A 24944-nucleotide genomic window follows, 5' to 3' on the forward strand; every position below is an offset into this window, starting at 1 on the left:
GTGGAGGCGCCGCGGCGGCCGTGGCCGCTGGGGCGCAGCAATAGTCAGGTGTGTGTGTCCAGGGGGACGCGCTCTGCCGACTCCTGGGCTGGCGACAGATTGTGCAGGAATGCGAGGAATGCACCAGGGGCAGAGTCCGCACGGCCAGCCGCGGCTGCACTAGCGCCTTTCCGGCCCAGCTCTCGCCGCGCAGCCAGAGGTCACCGGAGCATCTTCGGAGCTGGTGAGCCTCCTTCCACCCCTCTCCTCCCACTGTTTCCCACCATGCGGCAGACGGTGGCGGAGGGGAAGCGCGGTAGTTCTTTTAGACTCCAGTTAGCCTTTCGTCTGGATTTTGCTGCATTGGTGTCCAGGACTGAATTTGGGGGACTGATGGCGGTGTAGCCAAGGTTATTGATCATTGCTCAAGGCGCTTTGCAAGTTTGGTTTGCAGGGTTTGGATAGTGGCTGGTTTTTACTAGGGTTTTCTGAATACCTGCAAGAACAGGGGGCCGAAGGTTCTTAGAGTAATCAGTTTGCAGCAAACATATCTTAGGTCTATCAAAAAGAAAAAGAAAAGAGCAAACAAAGCTCATGGACGGGATGTATTGGATGTATTGCAAGAGAGATCTTGAATGCATCACTTTGCCGTCATAAGAACTGTAATTTTCCCCCGTCGTACTGGGCTGTGTTTAGACCTCATATAATACATAATGAATAGAAACAGAGAAGCAGTGTTTGTTCAGCGATGGGACAGATAGAACTGTCTGGTACAGTTAAATTCAGGGCGTGTCAGTTACCATTGGAAGTAACACAGTGACACCACAATCATGTATATTTCAAGATGTAATTTATTAGTGGAGGTCGAAGTTCTTTCTCTGTTACTGAGTTTCACTGAAAAAAAGGTAAATAAATTCAGCCCTACAACTTTTGAAAAATGGTAATTATTCATGTGTAAAATCAATAATGGTTAGTATGCAGCTGGGGTCAAATTTTATTTTACTTAATACAGAAAAGCAAAATTTTGACAGTAGATGCTTCTGTAGAATTGGGCTTAGATTCTTTTTATTTTAAAAGGGAAAGTAGAAGAATGCGTCTCTTTTTGAATGCAGTATATTGCTATACAAGTATCTTCATTTCTGATGCCTGTGAAAGTTACGGAAAATGGCAACATGGAAATGAGAACAGTGTCCGAAAAAAGTATTTCTGAATGTTAAAAGCTTACTATGTGTGCTTTTATTTGACAAAGTTTGCTTTGGAGTTTAAGCCTCTCTGCGCCTCGTTATTTTGTATCAGACTCAGTAAAATAACAAGTCAGTTGTCCAGCCAATCAGCTGTCTTCCAACACCCACTTTGTGTAGATCAAGGGCATTGAAAAGTGTAAAAGGAGAGCTTTTAGTTAAGGACCAACAAAAAGGAAAAATAGGAAAAAATATTTTGCACTAGGAAAGGTGGTGGATTTTTTTGATTGCTGAATTGTTTTTCAGGTTATGTCCGTAATCACTGAACCTTCTAAAGGTTTAATTTGTGCCCAGTAACACTATGGAGGATATTGGGAGGTGATTGTAAATGCCAACAGGAAACTTTTATTATGTAACAATATCATATTACAGCAGAGTTTAACGCCTGTTTATCTTATTTGATGTCAGGATTAGAAAATAAAAGCAAATTTAGTTTCTCTGGTGCATTCGAAATTGAAAAACCTGTTCAGTTATATACATTATATATGTGCATGATTGGCTGTGCACATACTTTTACCTGCTTCAGGTACAATTAGGCTTTCAATTAGAAATACATTCCATTTGTTACAGATACTTGGAGAAAGGAAGGTTTTAAATTGGCTAGCCTTCACAATTGAAAATAACATACAAAGTACATTCTTTCCCCACCCCCTACTGTTATGTAAGGAGAGGGTGCTGCATTTGGTGTCTTATATGTTACACTGAAAAGTCTAAGTTGGGGAAACTAAGTATCTGATTATCTTAATTCTTACCTATGCTGTTTTTGGAGGAGGAGAAGAGAGCAGAATTAGTGGATGGAAAGCATAAGAGAAGGAAAGAGGAAAGTAGAAGCAGCTGGTATTCAACCAGGGGGAAAAAAAAAAAAGCATATACATTATTGCTGTATTTACAAGCTGAATAAACCAAATCTAATTCTGTGAAGAGTTCTGACATAATATGAATTTAAAGAAACTATTATCAAATTCAGTTTAATAAAAACTTTAGCAATTATATGAGCTTGAGTATTTAGATTAATTCAGAATTGCAATTTTTTCTTTTCTGATTAATACAAATTGACAAAGTATATTTAACATAAAATTTTGAAATTCATTTAAATTATTTTTTTAATTCAATTATTGTCAATTTTGAACTGAATAATTTCCACGGTGTTAACCAGGGATTGGTTTAAATAGAATATTTTCATACCCTGGATGATGTCAACCATCTGGTAAGTCCAGTACCTTACCCAACTCCTTTAAGATATTAAGATGTTTTGAGAATACTCTATAATCTATTTGTTTTTTGGATTTTTTTCTATTTCAGTCAAGAGGTAACTCCCTACCTTGCTTAATTCTAAAACAGACATTATATCTTCATTCTTAATTGGAAGATAAAGTCGCAGTTGTTGTAGGGTTAGTCTAGGGTATAAATATCCATGGAATTTTATGTCACTTTGGGAAGTTGCCTTCACACTTTCAGTGTACTGTGAGGTAATTAATTACTCATTCAATTTAAGTGGTTTTGTAGTGCCTTTCCTGCACTGAAGAGGGAGGAAGAATCTGAAACATAACACCAGTGGAGTAGGTATGTTTGGAGAGTTAAGTAACCATTTCATGGCCTAACCGTTGAATACGAATAGCTGCAGAGAAAGAGAAGAAATAAAACTTTTAAGATACGTTGGATATAAGGCTTCATGTACTCATACTGCCGGGAAGTAATGATGGCAGTCAGCCAGTCAGTTTGATGCCCAGTGGAAAGAAATAACAGGGTTCCTTGAGGGTAAGGGGATCAGGCCCTAAGTTGCCAAGAGCAATAGTTCATGTGCTTGCTGGTTTCAGTTGAAAATTTGCATGATGTTCACTTGTTTCTCACAGTGTTACTTTAATAATTCAATGGAATTATCTTAATCTTTTGGAGGCTGTGTGACCATTACTAAACTGGGGGTGGTACATGATGGTCTCTTCAGTTAAACATAGAAATGGTGCAGACATTTCTTGTTTTTTCTTTTTATTATTTAGATTTACTTTCATTTGGTGTACCAATAAATGTTTACTACATTGCTGATCATTCATAGTCTTGATGGCATTATGGTTTATTATGACTCATATATAATGATTTGTTGCAGATGATAAAATGTCATTAGGGATTGGATTGTAAACTTTTAATACTATAAAATATATAAGTTAAAATATGAAAGTGTCTGAATTTGAGTCATATCATTGTGACTTATTTTTTATAAACTGAATAATGCTTAGTGATTGGGTGAGTGCCACTCCCGGTAGGCAGATATTGAGTGATACAGCCCTCACAAAGTCCAGAACTCACAGTGAAAGGTGGTGAGGGAGGGGGCCAAAGGAACCAGTAACCCTCCTTTGACAGCCATGACATGTTTGACTTCTATAGTTATCCTTTGTATTAAGTATAAATTTAATGAGTTGCAAATATCCAAGGGTGTTAATCCTGCTCTTCCCTAATCTGGACCCACTCCCATCCCCAACACTACTACCACCACCACATCTGTCTGCTTGGAGAGGCAAAGAAAGCCTCTTTTCAGGGACCTGACAACACTTACATATATGATATACAGACTGGCGTCTAGTGTTCCAGGTTGAATTTAAAGTGAGTGTGAGTTTTGTCTTAAAAATGATATTATATATGAAAGGTAAAATGTGTAGTTGAATTGGGACTATCAGCTGTATAGGCTTTTGGGGTCTGGCCTGGAACATGGAATGCAGTTTCTCATAGAAACCCACGATCCATTTCCAAGTAGACTTTTGAAACACTAGATACATGGTGGAAATTCTGGTCCATTTTTTTTTTTTCTTAAGTTGAAAACATGATGGAGGTGAAGAGCACTCTAAACCAGAAATTAGGAGATCTGCCCTGAACCTTATTACCTTCACAAACCATTTAACATTTGGGGGATAGCTTCCTTCTTTTAAAAATGCAAGGACTGGATTACATTTATCTAAGTTACTTTCAGCTCAAAGTTTCCGAAGTTTTTGGTGTATTTTTAATATTTTTTAAAGGGGGGGGGGTCCCTATGCATGCGTATATGTAATTAGTCTCGTTCCCCCTTGTGCCCCAAATTATAGCAACAAGGAAGTTAAATTTCTCTTTTGAGATTTTTGAACCTCCTTTATGTTCATCTTATATAGCTTTGTGGTTTTGTTTGTTTGTTTTTAAAACAATATCATTTTGGAAAGTGAGGGGAATGGATAAAGCATATGTTTTCAAGGGCTTGCTCTCTATCCCCACCCCTATAGCTTTGTGGTTTTGTTTGTTTGTTTTTAAAACAATATCATTTTGGAAAGTGAGGGGAAGGGATAAAGCATATGTTTTCAAGGGCTTGCTCTCTATCCCCACCCCAGGCCAAGATTAACTGTGGTAGTTTAGGCCAAGGAAAGTCCTTGAAATCTCACCTTCACACTGACTGAGGCTTATGAGAAGTGTCATTAAGGCAGTGAGTGTCATGGTTAGCAACCCTATTGTCAGAGTTCAATTCTGGCACTCCAACTTGCTAGCTGTGTGACTTGTCAAGTTATATAATCTTTCTGGATCTCATTTTGCTCATCTGTAAAATGGAATGATAAAAGTACACATCTCGTATGGTTGTGAGGATTACATGAGTTAATAGATGTAAAGCACTCACAGCAGGACTTGGCTCAGGGCCAGCACTTAATACGTTTAAATTGTTATTTTTATTCTTACATTGTGGTGCTTTATGATGCTTTTTGCAGTATGTACTATGTGCCAGGCAAATTATTGGCTTTCTTTCTGTGAGCTTAGTCAAAATGATGATGGATTTAAACAGGATAGTTCAGGGAAGAAATCAACTATTGAAGAAAAATTATTATGAGCTTGAGAGTTCACAAGAGATTGTAAGGAAGAGAATCCAACAAAATAATTAAGGGCCTTTTAAATAGAGAAGTTGTAGCTTCCTCTGGTAGGCAGTACATAGAGACATTTAACACCACCAGCCAACAAGTGTAGGAGGTTTAGGTTAACATACTATTCAGAAACTGTTAGGTTTAAAAGGCAGAGAGCGATACTATTACAGGAGACAGAAGAGAAACACTTGCAAAATGTAAAACATACCTTTTAAATATGTGTACAACTATTGCATTATGAGGTAGTAGTCATTTTATACCAAGTCATTGCTAGTCATTACATGAAGAAAGTATTAGAAGTGTTAATCATTTAACACTTACCATTTGCCCAAATGCAGCTTGTAATTTAACTCTTTAAATGACTAATTCTATCTGAAATTAATACATTTTTTTTTAAAAGTGAATATTTGAAACTGGCAGGAACTGCCAAAGTAGAAAAGGCTAGAGAAGAAAAAGGAGGTTTGGATGATACTTGATGTAAAACAACACACAGTGGTATAATAGATCTCAAGAGGCTCTAGTACTAGTCCTGGCTTTGCCACTAGGCAGGTGTGGGTCCCATGAGCAAGTATATAACTCCTTCAGGCTTTAGTTTTCTTATCTATAAAATGAGAGAGTTGGACTAGATGCTCTCTAGAATCCTTCTAATACTTATATTTCATGACTCTTAGAACATCAAGAATTCTCTTTCCATTACATTTTTTCCTTAGCAAGAATGTACTGTCTTGTCGAGAATTTGTACAATTTACCCTCTGGGATAAGGGAAGAAAATTGAAGTTGTATACCTGAAATTCTCACCTCCCGAAAATATAAATGTTGCAGCCAGACCAACATGTGACATCTGGCTGAGGCAGTGCTCCATATCTGTTGTATGATAGTGGTGTGAAGTACTCAAGGAGTGAGGATCCTTGAGGCTCCTCAGGTCACCAGTCAGCAGAAGCTGAGCAGTGAGCTCTTATGGTTGCTGCACATCTCACAGTGTGTCACAGCCCTACCCTCTGGGACTCATTTGTTAACATCCAATTCTTTCTGAACATTGGAGGCTTCCCTCCTGATGGCAACTAAATTTTCCAGAAGTTGGATAGAAACAGGAGGGGATTTAGGGTGGTGATCAGAGGAGACTAGTCTTGTTAAAATGAGCAAGACCCACTTTTCATTTGCTCAAATGGTTTGATTTGTACCCAAATAAATTAAACAACTGAGACAGAGTTGTTCCTCTGAAAGCATATTTACTGTGAATACTTATGTTCATAGGAACTCACTGATCCATATCTCATAGAATTCAGAAATTGTGGCAGTATTCAGAAATTGTGGCAGATTTCAACAGGATGATTTTTTTTTAACTTGGATTTGTGCTCTTCTATAAAAAGTAATTTAAAAATTTAGTGAAGAGAGTTTCTCCTAGATTCTGCTCTCCCCCACAGAGGGGAAAAAATCCCTATAGAACTTTAATATGCAGACATACAAAAAGAGTAGTTTTAAAATATTCTGGCTGGTAGTTTCTCTTTGCTAATACAATAAGCGTGTTGTTTACAAAGGGAAGACTCAATTATGCTACTAATGTATGCAATATTAAATAAATTCTCGGCGTCATGATAAAAAGAAACACTTAAATAGGCTCTTCAGTTGCCATACCTTCACGAGAGTTGTGAATACTCATGCAAAATGGAAATCAGTGATAACCACTTTGCAGTGAGGTGGATTGTGTTTTCTGACACCTGTACCCAGGACTGAGTGAGAAACCTGGACTGATTTTAAGAATTCTGAGTACCAGCAAGGGAGCAAGAGAGGAAGCTGTAGACAATTAGTGATTTAGATATTTATTGGAGCCCTAATGTGGGAGGTATTGTTCTGTTTCAGATACCTCTTATTTAAAATGTTGCATTCATTTCATTTCATTTCAACCAACATTCATTGGTTCATTTCAACCAACATTCATTAGTTTCCTGCTCAGTATCAGACTCTGTGCTAGGCCTCATAGCCAAAAAGATGACTTCCCTCAGGGAGTTTAACAGTCTGTGCTGAATTCAGGAATGGGAGTCTCGGTCTTTAAGGACTCTATGGCAAATTTTACAATCTGGTTGGGAAAGATACAACATGTGAGCTGGAGAAGATTGCCCTAGAAACTCTGGTATATAAATAAACACGTAAAAGTACTCGGTCTTTAAGGACTCTATGGCAAATTTTACAATCTGGTTGGGAAAGATACAACATGTGAACTGGAGAAGATTGCCCTAGAAACTCTGGTATATAAATAAACACGTAAAAGTATTCCGTAAGTATTAAGGTTGAGCTGTGAAATAACTAAATTTTAGCTTATACTCCTACTTGGTTAGGTGTTTGTTACTTGACAAATTACCCAAACCTAGATAGACACATCATGGCTGTCTTTGGAAAAAGCTTGCTTCTGAAAAGGTTCTCTCTACTAATGATAAGATAGTGGTTTCAAAACAGGTTTTAATCATGAACTTGATTATTTTGGTTTTATCTCTTGAAACACTTTACTATATAGCCTATGTAAAATAATTAATCATAATGAAAATGCATTATTTATGAGGAACCATAGTTTATGCCTTAAGACTTGCTATTTTAGTAAGTTCTTATATTTATACAGCAGTACTTTGGTTTATTGTGTTTTGTGTTTTTCTCTTCTTTATGTAATTTATCTGCCTTTCTAAGTTCAAACTTGTTATTGAAAATATTCCCTTCCATTGTTATGAATAAACAGAAGAATGTTTTGAAAATCTTTTGTGACATCTGCTAGAATAAATGGTCTCATTGAATCTTACCTTGAATCTCAGATTGATGCACTGATGGGAATTTTCCACTTATTGTCAATTTGTCAATGACTGAATAAGCTGCAAAGTCAGTTTTCAAAAAGGCTGAATAAGGAATCAGAAAACCCAAGTGGACTTTCACAAGAATTGCTGTTATTTTTTTTTCAGTTGGTATAATTCTTTAGAATCATGCAGGTTGCTGCATGTATCAGTAGCCTGTTGTGTTTTATCAGATAATAGTATTCCATAGTATGGTTGTACCACAGTTTGTCCTATTGTTTCTAACTCATAGCTATTTCAAATAGGTCTCCTGTTAATTAATGTGTATGTACAGGTTTTGTGTTAGCATACGTTTATATTTCTTTTGGGGAAATGCCCAGGAATGTAATTGCTGCATTAAATTATAATTTTTAAAGCTTTCTTTTTAAATTATGCACTGAATTAAATGAGACCTCAGTAATTCAACCATTATTATTGACATATTGGTGAATTAAAAGTTTTTAAAAATTAGATTTATAGCTTCGATAAATTACAAAAATTTATAAAATGAAGTCTTTTATCTTTTTTTTTTCTGAGTGTTTTACAAATGTCACTTCCCATAAGTTTACCTTACTTTTAGCAAGACCCCATCATTGATTTTAAGTGGAATTCATGAGGTTACTTTAGGGTTTGTTTGGTTTTGTTATAATTTTATTTTAGATAGTAGATATATTTAATGTCCTATAACAATACTATATTTTAAAATGTAATTGTTAACATGGCTCTTTCAGAATTTTACCTGTATATGATCATAGGTAATATTTTGCCCAAAAAAAAGGTTTATTATGGATCATGCTAATAGGCATGGTGGAGATGTAAAATAAAGATAGTATCCTCATGTGTGACTGGAATCAATCCAGTTGTCATGTTGAAGCCAACAAAACATACCTGATACTTTTAAATGCAAGAAGTCTTCTTTCTTCCCTAGAAGAAAAGACATGTTCTAAAGCATGATTTTCTCATTCCCTCCTCATCACACCCCCCATTTTACATGATTATTATATGCACCTTCTGCCAGAGAAAAATGTTGAAATGGTATCATGATTGATAATTCACTTAGTTTTTATTCATACCTTTTCTACTGTGAATGTCAAACATGTTTATTTTCATAGTTTAAAATACTATCAGGTTAGTTAATTAGTTTTATACTTTGTTCTGTATTGCTTATGTTCATTCTAATATTTTCATTATCAATACTTCAGTCTTCTGAAATTATAGTTGAGAAAATAAATGTTGACTCTACAATCGATCCTAAAATACAGCTGTACAATAATATTCTTTTTAATACTGTGCTTTCAAGGACTTGATCCTTTTTCTGTATTTGAATGATATTAATCTCAGTGCCCTTCAATTTCACAGAAATATGATCTTCCCAACGAGTCGTGTATTTACTAAGCATTTCTGTAGGTACCTAGTATGTCCTTCTTTGTCTTGTTTTTCTTCAAGATCTAACTCAATCACTCCTCCTTAGTGAAACCTTCCCTGGCCCTTTCTGCTCCACTCCAGATTTAAACCTTCTGGCCTGTGCTTCTCAGTACTTTGTACATATAACTCTATTATGATCACTTGTTACATTGTGTTCGAGTTGTTTCTGTGTCTCTTTCTCCAGCTATGTTGTGAACTCTGCCCAGGTTAGAACTATGTCATGGCCATCATTGTAATTCTCTCACCTAGCAATATTCCTGACATACAGTAAGCACTAGATCCTTGCTTTGAGTGAATGAGTAATTACTTTGTTTATAACCTTAGTTGTCTTTTTCTCCTCTAACCTCCTGTGACTCCCCATTGTTTACCCTGCAGAATCACATTCAAATTCCTTAGCCTACTACTATTTAAGGCCCTTCACAATCAAACCCTAATTACTTTTCTTCCTGAACATCAGCAAAACTAGGCTCTGCTCACTGTTTCCTGCCTTCCCACACTCTCTGTTTAAACCTTCACAGTCCTCCAAGATGTAGTTCAAATTCTTCCTCCTGTGTATGGCCTTCTCAGACCACTCTGGCCCATAGTGATCTCTCCTTTTCCAAATGTCTTTACTTATTCTCTCGCTTTTGATGATAAACTCCCCATGATGGTTTTCTGTTGTTGTATTGGACTTTTAATTTCTTCAGGTTAACTTTTCTCTTGGCTGTTGTCTTTAAGTAGGTTTTCTCAAGAAAAAGAAGGGTCCCCATATTCTACATTTTCTATCTCAAGTGACATATTTCATGTTGAGGTCACTCAAGAAGTAGAGATTGTTTATTGGTGGTGTTGGAGGGCAAGGTAAACTCCTAGTTCAGGCATGTTGAGATGTACTCAAAAGATGGTCTCTCATTTTTCCTTCTTTCATTCAGTAGCACCTATTATGTGCCAGTCTTTGGTATATGTCATTCAGATTATTTGGAGACCTCATTTGCCAAATAAGCTGTATTAAATGGGGTTTTACTTCTCTAAGTTGCTGTCTTTTATTTTCATATAGTACTGTCCCATATTGAAAAGACTAAAAATTATGGCTAAGAAAACAAAATTTTATTTCTTGAAATTTTGTTTTAACAAAAGATTTCTGAAGCTGCAGAGTTGTGATGTTTGGTATGGTAGCCATTAGTCTCATGGGCTACTTAAATATTTAAATTAAAAATTTAGTTCATTATTTATACTAGCCAGATTTTAAATGGTGAATAGCCATATATGACAAGTGGCTATAGTAATAGGCAGATACAGAATATTTTGATCACTATAGAAAGTTTTATTGGAGTTATATTGGCATAGACAGTAGCTGGGGGCAGTTATAAGTACAAGAATAAAGTTGTAGGTGTGTTCAGAAGCAAAGTAACAGCTTTACAGTTCCAAAGCATTTATGTTAATATTCACTTAATCCTTCCAATAACTCTGTAAAATAGGTGGTATGCTATCTTCATTTCACAAACAAATTATAATTAAGAGTCACAGTGAGGGATAAAAAGAGTTGGTAATTCTTAAAGGGTATTAAAATATACTGTAAGTTCAATTTGTGGTTCAGTCCTCCTTACTGAAACAAAGTTGTTTATCAGTAAAAGGGGAAGAAATATTTTTCTACACTCACATCACTTCTGATACCAGATGTGTGGGGTTTTCCCTCACATTAAGCATCTTCAACTCTCCAGACACCAATTGGGTGTCCTACAATTTAATTCTTACACTAACTACATGCAAAACGACACTGTTATTACTCTGGAGATTTCAAGGGTCTTAGAAACTCTTGTATCAGGAACCAGGGACTAAGACCAAATATTATAGCAAAAGATGCTCCTGTCACTTCTGTCACTCAGAAGGTTATGTGGGTTTTAGAAAGTCTGTGCCAGGAACGGGAGGTGGAGAACAAATATATATTTCTTATTATGAAACAAATAGTAAATATTTGATTAATAAAGTGTGGAAAGTATTTGATACAAGAATGTGTGATATTATTCTTATACTTTCAATTAAAATCTCATCAAGGTTTTTTTTTCATTTACATTTCTGCTGGGCTTATCTTTTGACACTTTCAAAGGAATTCAGTGAATTCTGGTCAGTAGCCATTGATTTGTGAGGCTCAGTACTAGGTGCAGAGAGGGATGCAGAAATGAACATGGGCTAGTCTCTTTGTTTCTAATGTTCTTGGTATTACAATGTCTTAGAAGTGATATTATAATAGCAAGTGAGCCTTAGAGATCCCAGAATATCATTACTGATTACAGAAAGACTTGATTGTCTTTCTCCAAGTCTACCAAAATCTTTCACTTTCCTCCACTCTGTCTGTGAGCTGACCTGTAGGGGCAGCAAAGGTATAAAAGGCAGGAGAGTACTTGTCCTACTGACTCTTCTGTTAAAGCTTGTCTGTGATTCTGGGGATGAAAGAAGGAAAACAATTGTTCTGAACATCTTTGATTCGTAGTTTTGCTTCAGAAATTAAAATGAAAAGCTGGTACACATAGAAATTTTGGTATACAGAGTAAGGTAATCTATGTGAGAAATATATTTCATTGAGTATATATAGTATCGCCTTGCTTCATAACCACAGGAAATTCAAAGCAGTCTTTCCCCTCTTATTTTTTTTTCCTAATGCTGACCTTATAAGTTACACAAATTTTATTTGATTTTAAAATTTCTGTAAACTAGCTTCAAAGCAAAAAAATATGCTAAGATACAACTTTAATTGCTTTTACTGGATATATTTTAACATTTCATGTTTGTGACCTTTAATATATAACAGAAATCTGTACTACAGTTTTCTTCTTTTTCACTGCTTTAAAAGAATTAGATGATTGGCTCTTCTCATAGGAAAAGTATAGGTTGAAATGAGTGTGCAGGTCCTTTCCCTTTCTCTGTCTGACTCAATTTGGCTGTAAAGACATTAAAACTGATAGGGTCATCCTGAAGATAGTTTTTTATTCTACTTTTTTTGATTCATTTTATTTTTTAATTAGAATTTTTTAATTGGCAGATAAAATTATTTATTGTGTACAACATGATGTTTTGAAGTATATATACACTGTGGAACGGTTAAATCTAGCTAGTTAACAAGTGCATTACCTCACATAGTTATTTTGTGGTGATAACACTTAACATCCACTACCTTTGCATTTTTCAAGTATACACTATATCCTCATTAACTGTAGTCCCTGTGCTGTGCAATATATCTCTTGAACTTATTCCTCCTAATTGTATATATCCTTTGACCAATATCTCTCCAGTGATTCATTTTAATTGTCAGTTTTGTGATGAGCTTAGCACTTTTTGGAGCAGAAAAAGAGTTGAGGAAGAATGTATTTCTACTCTATGCTTTTTAGAAACTATTTGATAAAATATATTTAAATTTCGGCTACTTGTAGAATGAGATTGAATAATTTAGGCATGTTTAACTTCTCAGTAATCAAAAGTGTTTAAATGCCTTTGTTAAGTTTAATGGGGTATCTAAAAAGGGAATTACTTTTCAGTGACTAGTTCTTTTCTTTGAAATAATGCTTAGTTCAGTAAATGGCAGTTAATAGAATAAACTACCCTGATTTTGTAACTATGAATAAGATTGGAGAAGTATTAAAACAGGCATTCATTGATATTTAGGTTAGATGCTACTGCTTATGTCAAATCAACTAGAAGAAGAGATGAATCTTACTTCCAGTGTGTCTTCTCTCATATGTGTGATGAGCCTCTGTTACTGCAGTGATGTGCACATTTGAAATAAAGCACAATCCTTCATGTCAGCACTTGAAGGCTTTTTTTGACAATGAGCAAAATGTTAGACATTTCAGTGTGAATAGATCTCATGATCCAGAAAATACGAGCAGACAATTTAATTGTTCTTGACTAAAAATTAAATCGGATACTAAATTTAATCCAGGAATCTATTCATGTAGGAGTCCCCTCCATTTTAAACAAAAATTAAAACTTGCATGCCTAAGCATCTACACTAATGTAATAACATTCAGAAGAAAATTCATGCTAAGTGATTTGTAACCCATCGTCCTTACTCCCTGATTTCTGTTAATTCTGTTCTTTGGCTTTCCTCACTCCATCCATTATCATGCTCAAGTCTTCTCTATCTTAAATTGTTTTTTTCCACCAAAGCCCTGTCTCAGGCAATGATTCTCTCTCCTTCACCTCAAAGGTCCTTACTCCCTGATTTCTGTTAATTCTGTTCTTTGGCTTTCCTCACTCCATCCATTATCATACTCAAGTCTTCTCTATCTTAAATTGTTTTTTTCCACCAAAGCCCTGTCTCAGGCAATGATTCTCTCTACTTCACCTCAAAGTCCCTGAGAGAGTCCTAACCATGGTGACTCCATAGTGTTTGTTGAGGCTGGTGGCTTGGCTGAAGGGTGAGACCAGAGTCTTGAAGCTGTGTTTGTAACAAGCATGCTGTTTTTAACTTAAGAGTGTTCACAAAATGGGATGACTTAGCCATAATAACAGAAATCCCCACTTGCAATGGGTTTTCACCAGTGTGCAGAGGAGGACAGAGGTTTTTGCCCTTCCCTCAGCAGTTTAAGGCTTTTGTTCCACAGTAATGATGGAAGAGAGGAATCCGGGCAGGATTTCTTGCCTTTCCCATTCTGGCAGCTGTTCCCCTCCCCTAAGCCTGCACTTAGTGGGAGGCCTTCTCAGGACTCTGGCCAGTCTTTTTTATTAACATCTGGGGAGGTCCACGTAGAAGAGCCTTCAAGTGGGTGTGAATTCACCTCCAGTCAGTGGCCTTACAAGGTTCTATATTCTCTTGCTTGTCCACATTCAGCCTTTACCAGTTTGCTAAACACTTTTAATTCAGTTCTTCTCGCCAGCATCATCTGCCGAAGGTAAGCAAGTCCAACCAGGAGGTGCCTCTCTTTCCTTAGATTTCAAGCTAGTTAGTTATATTAAGATTTCAACTCCCTGATGGGTTGAAGAAAATTGTGAATTGGCAGATTATGTGGTATTTTTTGTCCTTGTTGTCATCAGGGTGGGATCTCTGCTCCTTCCTCCTTTCTACTGAAAGAAATGTTATGTATGTTTACAGCTGCTTTGAAGAAGCTCATCTTTCCACATGAAATGCCAAGAATTCCTGGCCCCACCTTTTAAATCCTTTTATTAGAGCTTTTTAATTTTTTTTGATGACCTATGTGTTCTGTCTCCACTAAATTGTGGATTAAAAGTCATGACACTCCATTCATTTTTTTTTTATCTTCAGCACCCAGCAGAGTACTTGGCATACAGTGTGTGCCCAGTGTTTGTAGATGCTGTAGTTTGCATTTTAATCTGATAAAGGCATTTTATTTTCTTACTTAATGGGTATGAAAGACCGAGCAACATATTCTTTCTGTGCCCTGCCTACATCCTATGGCACTTGTAGTGACCCATCGGCTTCCTACTGCAAGCTCCTAGGACTTTTAGCTTGAAAACTTCTCTGCCACATATGTTGGGGAGAGAAGTTTATGTAGGTAAACTGTAGGTGGGTTTTACTTTCTTCTTTTGTGCTTCTCCGCATTGAAAGATTTTTCTGCAAAAGCATAGATTACATTCACAGTTGAAAAGAACTATTTTAAAATTGAGATTTCCTAAATTTAAAATAGCAGTTCTCTAAGATGAACACTATTTTATTTCAATTAAAATCTTCAGAGGATGAGCCCCCAATTCAAATGTTCAGGAAAGGGATCACGTGACACCACAACACATTTTCCGCTGTGTGTGTGTGGTGCCCAGGGGTTATCACTAGGAGCAGCCCTGACCCAGTAGCCCAGTCTCTGCACCCCTTAGTTGGGATATCTCTGAGGTGCGTCTTCCACAGGCTTCCAGAAGTCCCCAGTGGGAATTAGTCCCATCCATTCACAGCAGTAACTTACTCTTCTAGTGCACCCTGTATTGACTCCCTTCTCTATGTCACTTATCCACCACCCCCCAAGTAAATTACTTGCACTCAGATTCTTATCTTGGTGTCTGATTCCGGGGGAATCCCAACCCAAAACAGTTACAATTCATATAAATATTCAGACATTCACTTACAATTCATGTAAATATTTGAACTATTCATATAAATATGCAGACCTTTTTTTTTTTTTTTTTTTTTGAGAAGAGTTATATAGTATTTATCAGATTTTCAAGTGGTTCTTTGCCTCTCCCCTCCCCCCAAAGAGTAGGATCCATTGCAGTAAGGGAAAAGAAACATCCTTTTTTCTTTTTAACTTGGGACATTAGAGCAGCTATTTTCCATTCAGAGGTTTGGTGCACTGAATCATTTTAGATGTGATCAGGAAATCATTGGGGTATTGTAGGTACACGTGTGATCCTATCTCAGTAACTGAATTTTAAAGATATGATTTTAGGTTTACATTTATATTACTGGTTATCATCATCCACATGCACAGGGAAAAATGTGCTGTGGTATCACATGATCCCTTTCCTGCACTTTTGAGTTGGGAGCTCATCCTCTGAAGATTTTAATTGAAATGAAATAGTGTTAGTCTTAGATTAGAGAACTGTTATTTTAAATTTAGGAAATCTCACTTTTAAAACAGCACTTTCTGATTATGAAAGGTAATTCTGCTTTTGCAGAAAAATCTTTCAATGCAATAGAAGGAATTAAAACCTGCCTATATTTTACTTACTTTCAGAGGTGACCACAATTGGCATTTTGTTGTCAGTGGTTCCAGGAGGTTTTTATTTTCTAAGCATCTGCATGTATATACTTAAAAGAATTGGGATCAGTAATCATATTCTTATCTCATTAAAGGCTCTTCTAAAAGATTTGAAATGTTTATATAGAATTCTATTACATAAATGTTTCATGATTTTAATCCATCCCTTATAACTGGACGGTCATTGTTTACATTTTCTTACTTTTACACATAATGAAATTCCTTTTCTAATTCATGACTGCATTAAATTTAAGCCATAGATATCATGACCACATTTATTTGAGAATAACACTGCTGATGAGGTTAGTGCTTATAGAATCAAAGACTTTTATTTGTTTTTTTATTTTTAAAAGAGGACCGGTAAGGGGATCATAACCCTTGACTTGTTGTTGTCAGCACCACGCTCTCCAAGTGAGCATACCGGCCATTCCTATATAGAGATCTGAACCCATGGTCTTGGTGTTACCAGCACCACACTCTCCCAAGTGAGCCATGGGCCGGCCCAGAATCAAAGGCTTTTAGACCAAAGAAAGATGCTGGAGATCACTGTATGCAGTCCCTTTCTTTTACAGGTGGAGAACCTGAGATCTGGAGACACAATCACTAAGGTTCATACAGATGACTGCTTCCAGGGGCCTGGGTGCTTTCCTTAGTGGTGGTGTTTGTGTGTTTTCCTTAGTGGTTGTGTTTGTGTGTGTCTGCAGCCTGGTCATGCTCTGTGGGAATGGTCTTTGCAGGCTGTCTCCCAGGCTTCTGATGAGTCCTCCCCTTGGCAAATACCAAATTTCATCTCTCCTTCATTTCTTAATGTAATCAGTTTGTTGCTCCAGTGGTTACTTTGCCTTAGATTACTATGGAGGAGCTATTTGGGAGATGTGACTTTAGGTTGAGTGTCAGGAAACAATATAGGTGTGTGGCATCTTTGGAATCTGTGCTACGGATATCATTTTTGTCATTCTATCTCTACGACAGGTCTAAGTCTAAAAGCTGAAAAACAGTGGGACCTTAGTGTTGGCCTGAAGCCTTAAGCAGAAACCATGTTAGTATCCCAAAAATATTATGCAGGTTGCAAAAATATACTGATCTTCTTGAGTGTTAACATCTTTTTCTTAATCATTTCATAGATTAATTTCTGTATTTGATTTTAGACTTTAGGTTGTACAAATTCTTTTTTGTTCTTTGTAGCTTGTATATATTTTTAAACTTTAGGAAAGAACTGATACCCTCCCCCCCAACATACACATGTGTTATGGAATCTTGATCTAGCCCCAGATTTGACATTCAAAAGTATTTTTAAAAAATGTAACCAAAAAATTTTGCATATTCCAAATGTATGATTTTCTAAAAGTAAGTATAAGATACACAGTTTTCCTGAATGATTGAAACGTTCAGTGTAAGATGAATCAAGTAGTTGATCCCTAAATCAGTCATTCTCACTGTGTCAACAGAACATTCAAATGGCCCTCTCTATTTTTGGACTTACTGTTTTGATGAAATGGTTTAACCCAGGAAAATATTTCTTCTTCATGTTAAATAGCTGGCCTTAGTACGTGAAGCATTGGTCTGGTGGTATATTGTGATGTCAACAAGTAAATATGAGAAGCTAATCTTAAAGATACTATTGACAAAACATTAGCCTCTAAAAGTTACATAGAAGAAACTGGTGAGGTGGCAATGAGCAATTTGTGTCAGAATTTATCTTCTATTGATGTAGTTCAACCAGTTTGTTGCTTGAAGTACCATGTCATGTGGTTATTTTATTTAAATCTAAAAATTAAACTTGGAGGGGAGAAAAGACCTATCCATGCCACCTAGCTAGCCACTATAAAAAAAAAGAAATCTTAAGTGGCACTGTCAAACTGTACCATAATAGAATTAATGGGGTACAGAATATTCAGCCCTGTGAAAAGTGGAGTTGGATTCACTGCAAAGTGAGTGAAGTCACTAAAACAAGCCTGCAAAGCTAACGAACCATAAGTTCCAGGAGTCTGAGTGCTAGTTTGGTTATATCTAAGTTTTTTATATATGAATTAACATTGTCAAAATTTGTGCAGTTATTTTTGCTGTAATTCATTACATAAAGTCTTTCCTTCCAGGGTGCCAGGGCTGTTTATATCCTGAATTTGTTGGTGATCAGAAACAAATTCAGCATAGGAATCAGTTGGTGTTGTCTATTAGTCATTATACCAACGTAAAGCAGTAGAACTATGATCGATAATTACACTGCCAAAACTCTTAAGTGGTGAGGTATCTCTGATTTAGGAACACTGACAATGGCCAAACCCTTAGGTGTAGAGTCTGAATGTGAGACCTCTTGGTTTAGGCAACACATGCTTCAAACCCTTAGTTGTCTACATCTCTTGTGCCCAATAGATACAACACACATAGGAGTAAAATGCATTCTATAAGATTTTAATCAGTAATCTGCCCTCCATTATGTGCACTAATTAAGGAGAGGAAGAAAACTTGACAGCAGTAGATGGTGGGCCCCGTTGTTTCAAGGCTACAGGAAATTTTCTCAAAATTGCAGGTCCAGTGTGATTGCATAGCTGGGCATCCTGGGCAAAGTACTATGTTTCCCGTCAGCTAATCTGTCTGGGAACATAGAATTTTGCCCCACCCCCACCCCCCACCCCACACACCAAAATAATTAAAAAACAGGAAATGATCTAGGCCGACTCAGCTGGAGGTGTGCTTTCTACAAATAAGGAATTGGATAAAATATTTCACTGCAGCAGAATTATTAGCTCTTGTACCATTGAGATATTAATTATGGCCTGATTTCTCAGGAAGTCAGACAGCAGGGGATAGACCCTGTAAAGAAGTATCAGTCTTAAGTCTTAGGCAAGGTTCCCTGAAATTCTGCTGCCATATTGATCAACTGGGATTAGGCTGAGGTCCAGTTTCCTGGCAACAATTTCCTGATTTAAAAAATGGCTAAAACCTCATGCCAGCTAATCTGTACAGATTGGCTTCTGTGGCATGCAAATAAATAAATTGATTACTACAATAATGCTTTTTATATATAACCAATAAGCCAGAGACAAAGTTTATTCTCTCAGTTCTTGTGTTCTGAAGAGGAATTTCTAGACTAAAAACATTTTTAGTGTCCTAAAATAGATTGGCAAAGATTAGAGATCTTAAATTTGCAGTTTTGTTTTGGAAAGGGTTTGATTGGAAGCTTAATGTTAACCTTATGTTAGCTACAACATGTGAGGCTGTTGAATAGAAGAGGAGTTATATAGCTTTATCCCAGATTATGAAGACATCATTATTTCGATTTTTTTTTAATTAGTGAAGCATTCAGAAAAATTATTTCTGAACCTTAAAAGTAATCACATTAAGTTATATATTTTGTCTTTCCCGTCCAGTGAATTAGAATATTGTAAGATGGGATGGATGCTCACAACCAGATGACATGCTATGATTTTGATTTTCAAAGCTTAATAAGCACTTTGGACTATACTAACAATAGCGGTCTTTAAATTTCTTGTGCTAAAAGATTTTAACATGTTTTAGAAGTGTTGCACTAAGTGCTGTACTAATCAAGATAAATGGAATCATCAGCAAGCATGTCATCTGCCTCTTGCCCACTGATCTACCTTGGCAATAAATCATCTTTTTCTTTTAAAAAGCTTCCTAAATATTTTGAGAAAATCGCCTCAGTTATTAATGATGGCTTAAACCGTAATCAGCATAGTGAAGCACAAACAAAATGTGAATTATCTGCATAATATTTTGGTAGTTATTCAAAAACATAATTGGAACTTTTGCTGTAAATGAGACTGGTGATCACTAATAATGAAACATTTTGTGTAGAGTTTTTATGGAATATTTCAAACATGGGAAAGTACAGAGAATAATGTAATGAATTCCCATGAAACTGTATTATTCAAATTTTTAAAATCTCTTTTGCCAAATTTGCCTAAGGTTTCTGAAGTTTGTATTTATTCTTTTTTTATATTTTTATTTTTACTACATATCTGCATTTCTGTAAACATGAGCTTTTAGATGCTGAAAATCTTTGTTATGGTTATGATTTCTAGTCACTTTTTCCCCAGTATTAGAGTTAGTAAATCCCACCCACTAAGTACTTTGATGGAAGGAACTTCTTCCCATTCCTTTTCCAGGCTGGGCTGCCAAGCCAGCACTCTCCAGGAGGTTTCTATTATTTTTAGTAAAAGTTACTTTAGCAGCAGCATTTTTTTTTTCAACCTTTTCAGCTCTCCAACAATTTAGATATTAAGTATTAGCTAACTTAAATTTCTAAATTTTATTTTTTCTTCATATATTCTTACTAAGCTTTTATGGGCAGATTGTCATTTTTGTACTTAAGATGAGAATCATAATGTCTTTATCAATTTGAAAAAGAGTTCAAATTATAGCAACTGTATTTAGGAAAAAAGCTTCATTAAGCTACAGCATGTGGTAATTCTATTTTCTGTCATTGATGGAAGGTGAATAAGAGTATATATGTAGTCATTACTCTTTGATTTATTCTTTAGTCTCTGCCTCACTCTATGACCAAATAAGCAATCCTTTTTCTGAGTCATGAAATGGAAAAGTGCTTCTAAAACACTTATGATTCCTCTTTGGGATTTATTCACATTTTGTGCTTCCCTCTTCTTAATTGTCTTATTTTTTACTCCCATTTCTCTTTATTACTTCAAGGAGAGAAATTTCAGCCCATCTCTCATGTTTACCTGATGCAATGTTGACATCCAAGGCTTGCTCATAACTTCACTCAACAATGTTTCTGTCCTGGTGTCGTCAATGAGGGCTGCCAATGTTTCTTAAACCTTTCTATTCTCTGTAAGCTGAGGAGGATATCAGAAAGAGGGGAAGCTCAGTCTTCTCAGACTTTGGCTTATAACTGCTGCTGCTTCACAGAGAAAGCCAAATTACAGACCTATCCCATATCTCTAAGTCAAGAGTATATGCCTGTTCTTCTGTACCCAGAAGTCAGTGCCAGCTCAGAGTGTTAATGATTTCTGTTGAGTGGTTCCTTTCTTCTTAATTTTAAGTGACTAGCAACTCTTAAATTTGCCTCCTATATAAAAATCTTTGTTTGCAGATATCTCTGCTTATAGAAAAGCTATTTATTAAAATGGCCAGTATTTCTTTAAGAAAAAAATATTTTTTTAAAGGAAAATAATATAAATAGGAAATTAACAAAAGTTTAAAACCAAGAATTGAAGTGGCTTTTTACAACTTATATATAATTTATATACCATAAATTTACCCTTTTAAAGTATACAGTTTAGTGGGTTTGGGTACATTCACAAAGTTGTGCAATCATCATTCCTATCTAGTTGCAGAACACTTTCATTATCCCCAAAATAAACCCTATACCCATTAAGCAGTTATTTACTATTTCCCTCTCCCCCCACAGCCCCTGGAAATCACTAATCTACTTTCTATCTCTGTGAATTTGCCTAGACTAGACATTTTCATATGAATAGAATCATATAACATATGGCCTTTTGTATCTGGTTTTTTCTTTTTTTTAATTAGCATAATATTTTTAAGATTCATCCATGTTGTGGCATGAATCAGCATTTCATTTCTTTTTATGCCTGAATAATATTCCATTGTATGGATATACTACATCTGCTTATCCATTCATCAGCCATGAGCATTGGGATTGTTTCTATTTTTTTTGGCTATCATGAATAATGATACTGTGAACATTTGTGTACATTTTGTGCGAACTTATCTGTTCAGTTCATCTGGATAAATACCTAGGAGTAGAATTGCTGGGTCATATGATAACTCAGTTTTACTTTCCCACCAGCAACGTATGAGGGTGCCAGTCTTCCATATTCTCACCAGCACTCGTTATATTTTCTGTCTTTCTCCCACCAGCAACGTATGAGGGTGCCAGTCTTCCATATTCTCACCAGCACTCGTTATATTTTGTCTTTCTTTCTTTCTTTTTTTTTTTTTAAAGATGACTGGTAAGGGGATTTTAACCCTTGGCTTGGTGTTGTCAGCACCGTGCTCTCCCAGTGAGCGAACCAGCCATCCCTATATGGGATCGGAACCCATGGCCTTGGTGTTATCAGCACCACACACTCCCAAGTGAGCCATGGGCTGGCCCCTCTGTCTTTCATTATAGCTTTCCTAGTGGATGTTAACTAATATCTCATTGTGGTTTTGATTTACATTTCCCTAATGCCTAGAGATATTTGAGCATCATTTCATTGCTTATTGGCCATTTGTATATCTTTAAAGAAATGCCTGTTTGAATCCTTTGCCCATTTTTATAATTGGCTTATTTCAAGTGCTGTTACAAATACTATGATTACATTTGAGGAGATAGTGTTTTGTAGGATTGAATGATAATGTATGAGTAAAATATATGTGGGGAATTGACTGCCACATAACACATAAAAACAGCAAAATTGGTTGTACAAATGAACATTATCCACCCATATGTGTTATTGAAATGGTGCCTAATTAGTTTATAACTATAGCATCAGATTTTAAAACATTGTTGTTAATGTTAGTAATAATATTTTACTATATTCTACTTAGAGTAATATTGGTAAAGTAGAGTAATATTGGTAAAGTTTATAGCGTTATTAACTGGTCTGTCATGCCTTAATGATCTATCTGTGCTGTCTAATACATATCCAATAGTCCATCTGTGGCTATTTGTATGTTGTTATTTAAATTTAAATTACTTAAAATTAAAAGTTCAGTTTCTCAGTCATGCTTCTTAGCCACGTTTCAAGTACTCAGTAAGCCACACATGGCTAGTGCCTACCGTATAGGATAATATAAATATACATTTCCATCATCACAAAAAGTTTTATTGGACAGTGCTGATCCTGAAGTTTCTTCCTTCAAGGAAAACATCAGTGTGAGTTTTAATTTTTTTTTTTAACCCAAGTTAGTTTAGAGCCTTATACTTTGAAATAGAAACTTTAGAGAAAGTACAGATCACTTTATTGGGTGGAAGCATACCTGTACACATTATTCCTGTTAAAGTCCTTTACTCCTGTGCATTCCATGTGTCTTTGGTATTTGTAGCAATCTTCTTAATACCTGTGATGTCCTTTGCAATGCATAGTTTTTGCTGCCGTTGTTGTTTTCCCCAAAAGGGTCAGATTGACTTCTTTCTTTAATATTCTATAACCCTTCTGAAATTCCTTGGAATTTTACTTGAAGATAACAGGGCAAAGGGAGAGAATTTAATTCTGAAAATTTGTGGTATAGTGATTCTTAACCTGCACATAGACTAAGTGATTTTTTTTTATTATTTTTATTTTGTCGATATACATTGTGGTTGATTATTCTTCCCCCTTACCAAAACCTCCCTCCCTCCTGCCATTCCTCCCTCCCACCCAACAATGTCTTTTCTGTTTGCTTGTCGTATCAACTTCAAGTAATTGTAGTTGTAATATCTTCTCCCCCCCCCCCAGATTTTTCTTTTCTGTGTGTGTGTGAATTTATTTATTAATTTTTAGCTCCCACCAATAAGTGAGAACATGTGGTATTTCTCTTTCTGTGCCTGACTCGTTTCACTTAATATAATTCTCTCAAGGTCCATCCATGTTGTTGCAAATGGCAGTATTTCATTCGTTTTTATAGCTGAGTAGTATTCCATTGTGTAGATATACCACATTTTCCGTATCCACTCATCCGATGATGGACATTTGGGCTGATTCCAGCTCTTGGCTATTGTGAAGAGTGCTGCAATGAACATTGGGAAACAAGTATACCTTCGACTTGATGATTTCCATTCCTTTGGATATATTCCCAGCAGTGAAATAGCTGGGTCATATGGTAGATCAATCTGCAACTGTTTGAGGAACCTCCAAACCATTTTCCATAGGGGTTGCACCATTATGCATTCCCACCAACAATGTAAGAGAGTTCCTTTTTCTCCGCAACCACACCAGCATTTATCTTTCAGCATCTTTTGGATTTTGGCCATCCTAACTGGGGTGAGATGGTATCTCAGTGTGGTTTTGATTTGCATTTCCCGGATGCTGAGTGATGTTGAGCATTTTTTCATATGACTGTTGGCCATTTGCATATCTTCTTTAGAGAAATGCCTACTTAGCTCTTTTGCCCATTTTTTAATTGGGTTGCTTGTTTTTTTCTTGTAAAGTTGTTTGAGTTCTTTATATATTCTGGATATTAGTCCTTTGTCAGACATGTATTTTGCAAATATTTTCTCCCACTCTGTTGGCTGTCTTTTAGCTCTGTTAATTGTTTCTTTTGCTGTGCAGAAACTTTTCAGTTTGATATAGTCCCATTTGTTTATTTTTCCTTTGGTTGCCCATGCTTTTGGGGTCATATTCATGAAGTCTGTGCCCAGCCCTATTTGCTGAAGGGTTTCTCCTATATTTTCTTTAATAAGTTTTATTGTTTCGGGGTGTATATTTAAATCCTTGATCCATTTTGAGTTGATTTTAGTATATGGTGAGAGGTATGGGTCTAGTTTCATTCTCCTGCATATGGATATCCAGTTATCCCAGCACCATGTGCTGAAGGGGCAGTCCCTTCCCCGGTGAATAGGCTTGGTGCCTTTGTCAAAGATCAGATGGCAGTAAGTGTGTGGGTTGATTTCTGGATTCTCTATTCTATTCCATTGATCAGTGTGTCTGTTTTTATGCCAGTACCATATTGTTTTAGTTATTATAGCTTTGTAGTATAGCTTAAAGTCAGGTAGTGTAATGCCTCCAGCTTTATTTTTTTTGCTCAGCATTGCTTTGGCTACGCGTGGTCTTTTTTTATTCCATGTAAATGTCTGGATAGTTCTTTCCACTTTTGAGAAAAATGTCTTTGGAATTTTGATGGGGATTGCATTGAATTTGTATATCACTTTGGGTAGTATGGACATTTTCAGTATGTTAATTCTATCAATCCAAGAGCATGGGATATCTTTCCATCTTCTTGTATCATCTCTAATTTCTCTCAGGA

At 36.1% G+C, this 24944-nt stretch overlaps 1 protein-coding gene across 5 annotated transcripts in view; it reads left to right on the plus strand.

Moving 5' to 3' along the window:
* Window positions 1–71: 71 nt before the first annotated feature.
* PKP4 (plakophilin 4) overlaps window positions 72–24944 on the plus strand; it is a 235230-nt gene continuing 210357 nt past the window's right edge. For 2 of the 5 annotated variants that reach the window (XM_008574306.1, XM_008574309.1), the window contains exon 1: window positions 72–223. The gene's annotated coding sequence lies outside the window, so the exon portion shown is untranslated. The remainder of the gene's footprint in view (window positions 224–24944) is intronic. The other 3 variants (XM_008574304.1, XM_008574305.1, XM_008574307.1) reach the window with 2 other exon arrangements.

Source organism: Galeopterus variegatus, unplaced genomic scaffold, assembly GCF_000696425.1.
Source record: "Galeopterus variegatus unplaced genomic scaffold, G_variegatus-3.0.2 Scaffold1031, whole genome shotgun sequence".
Classification (NCBI taxonomy): domain Eukaryota; kingdom Metazoa; phylum Chordata; class Mammalia; order Dermoptera; family Cynocephalidae; genus Galeopterus; species Galeopterus variegatus.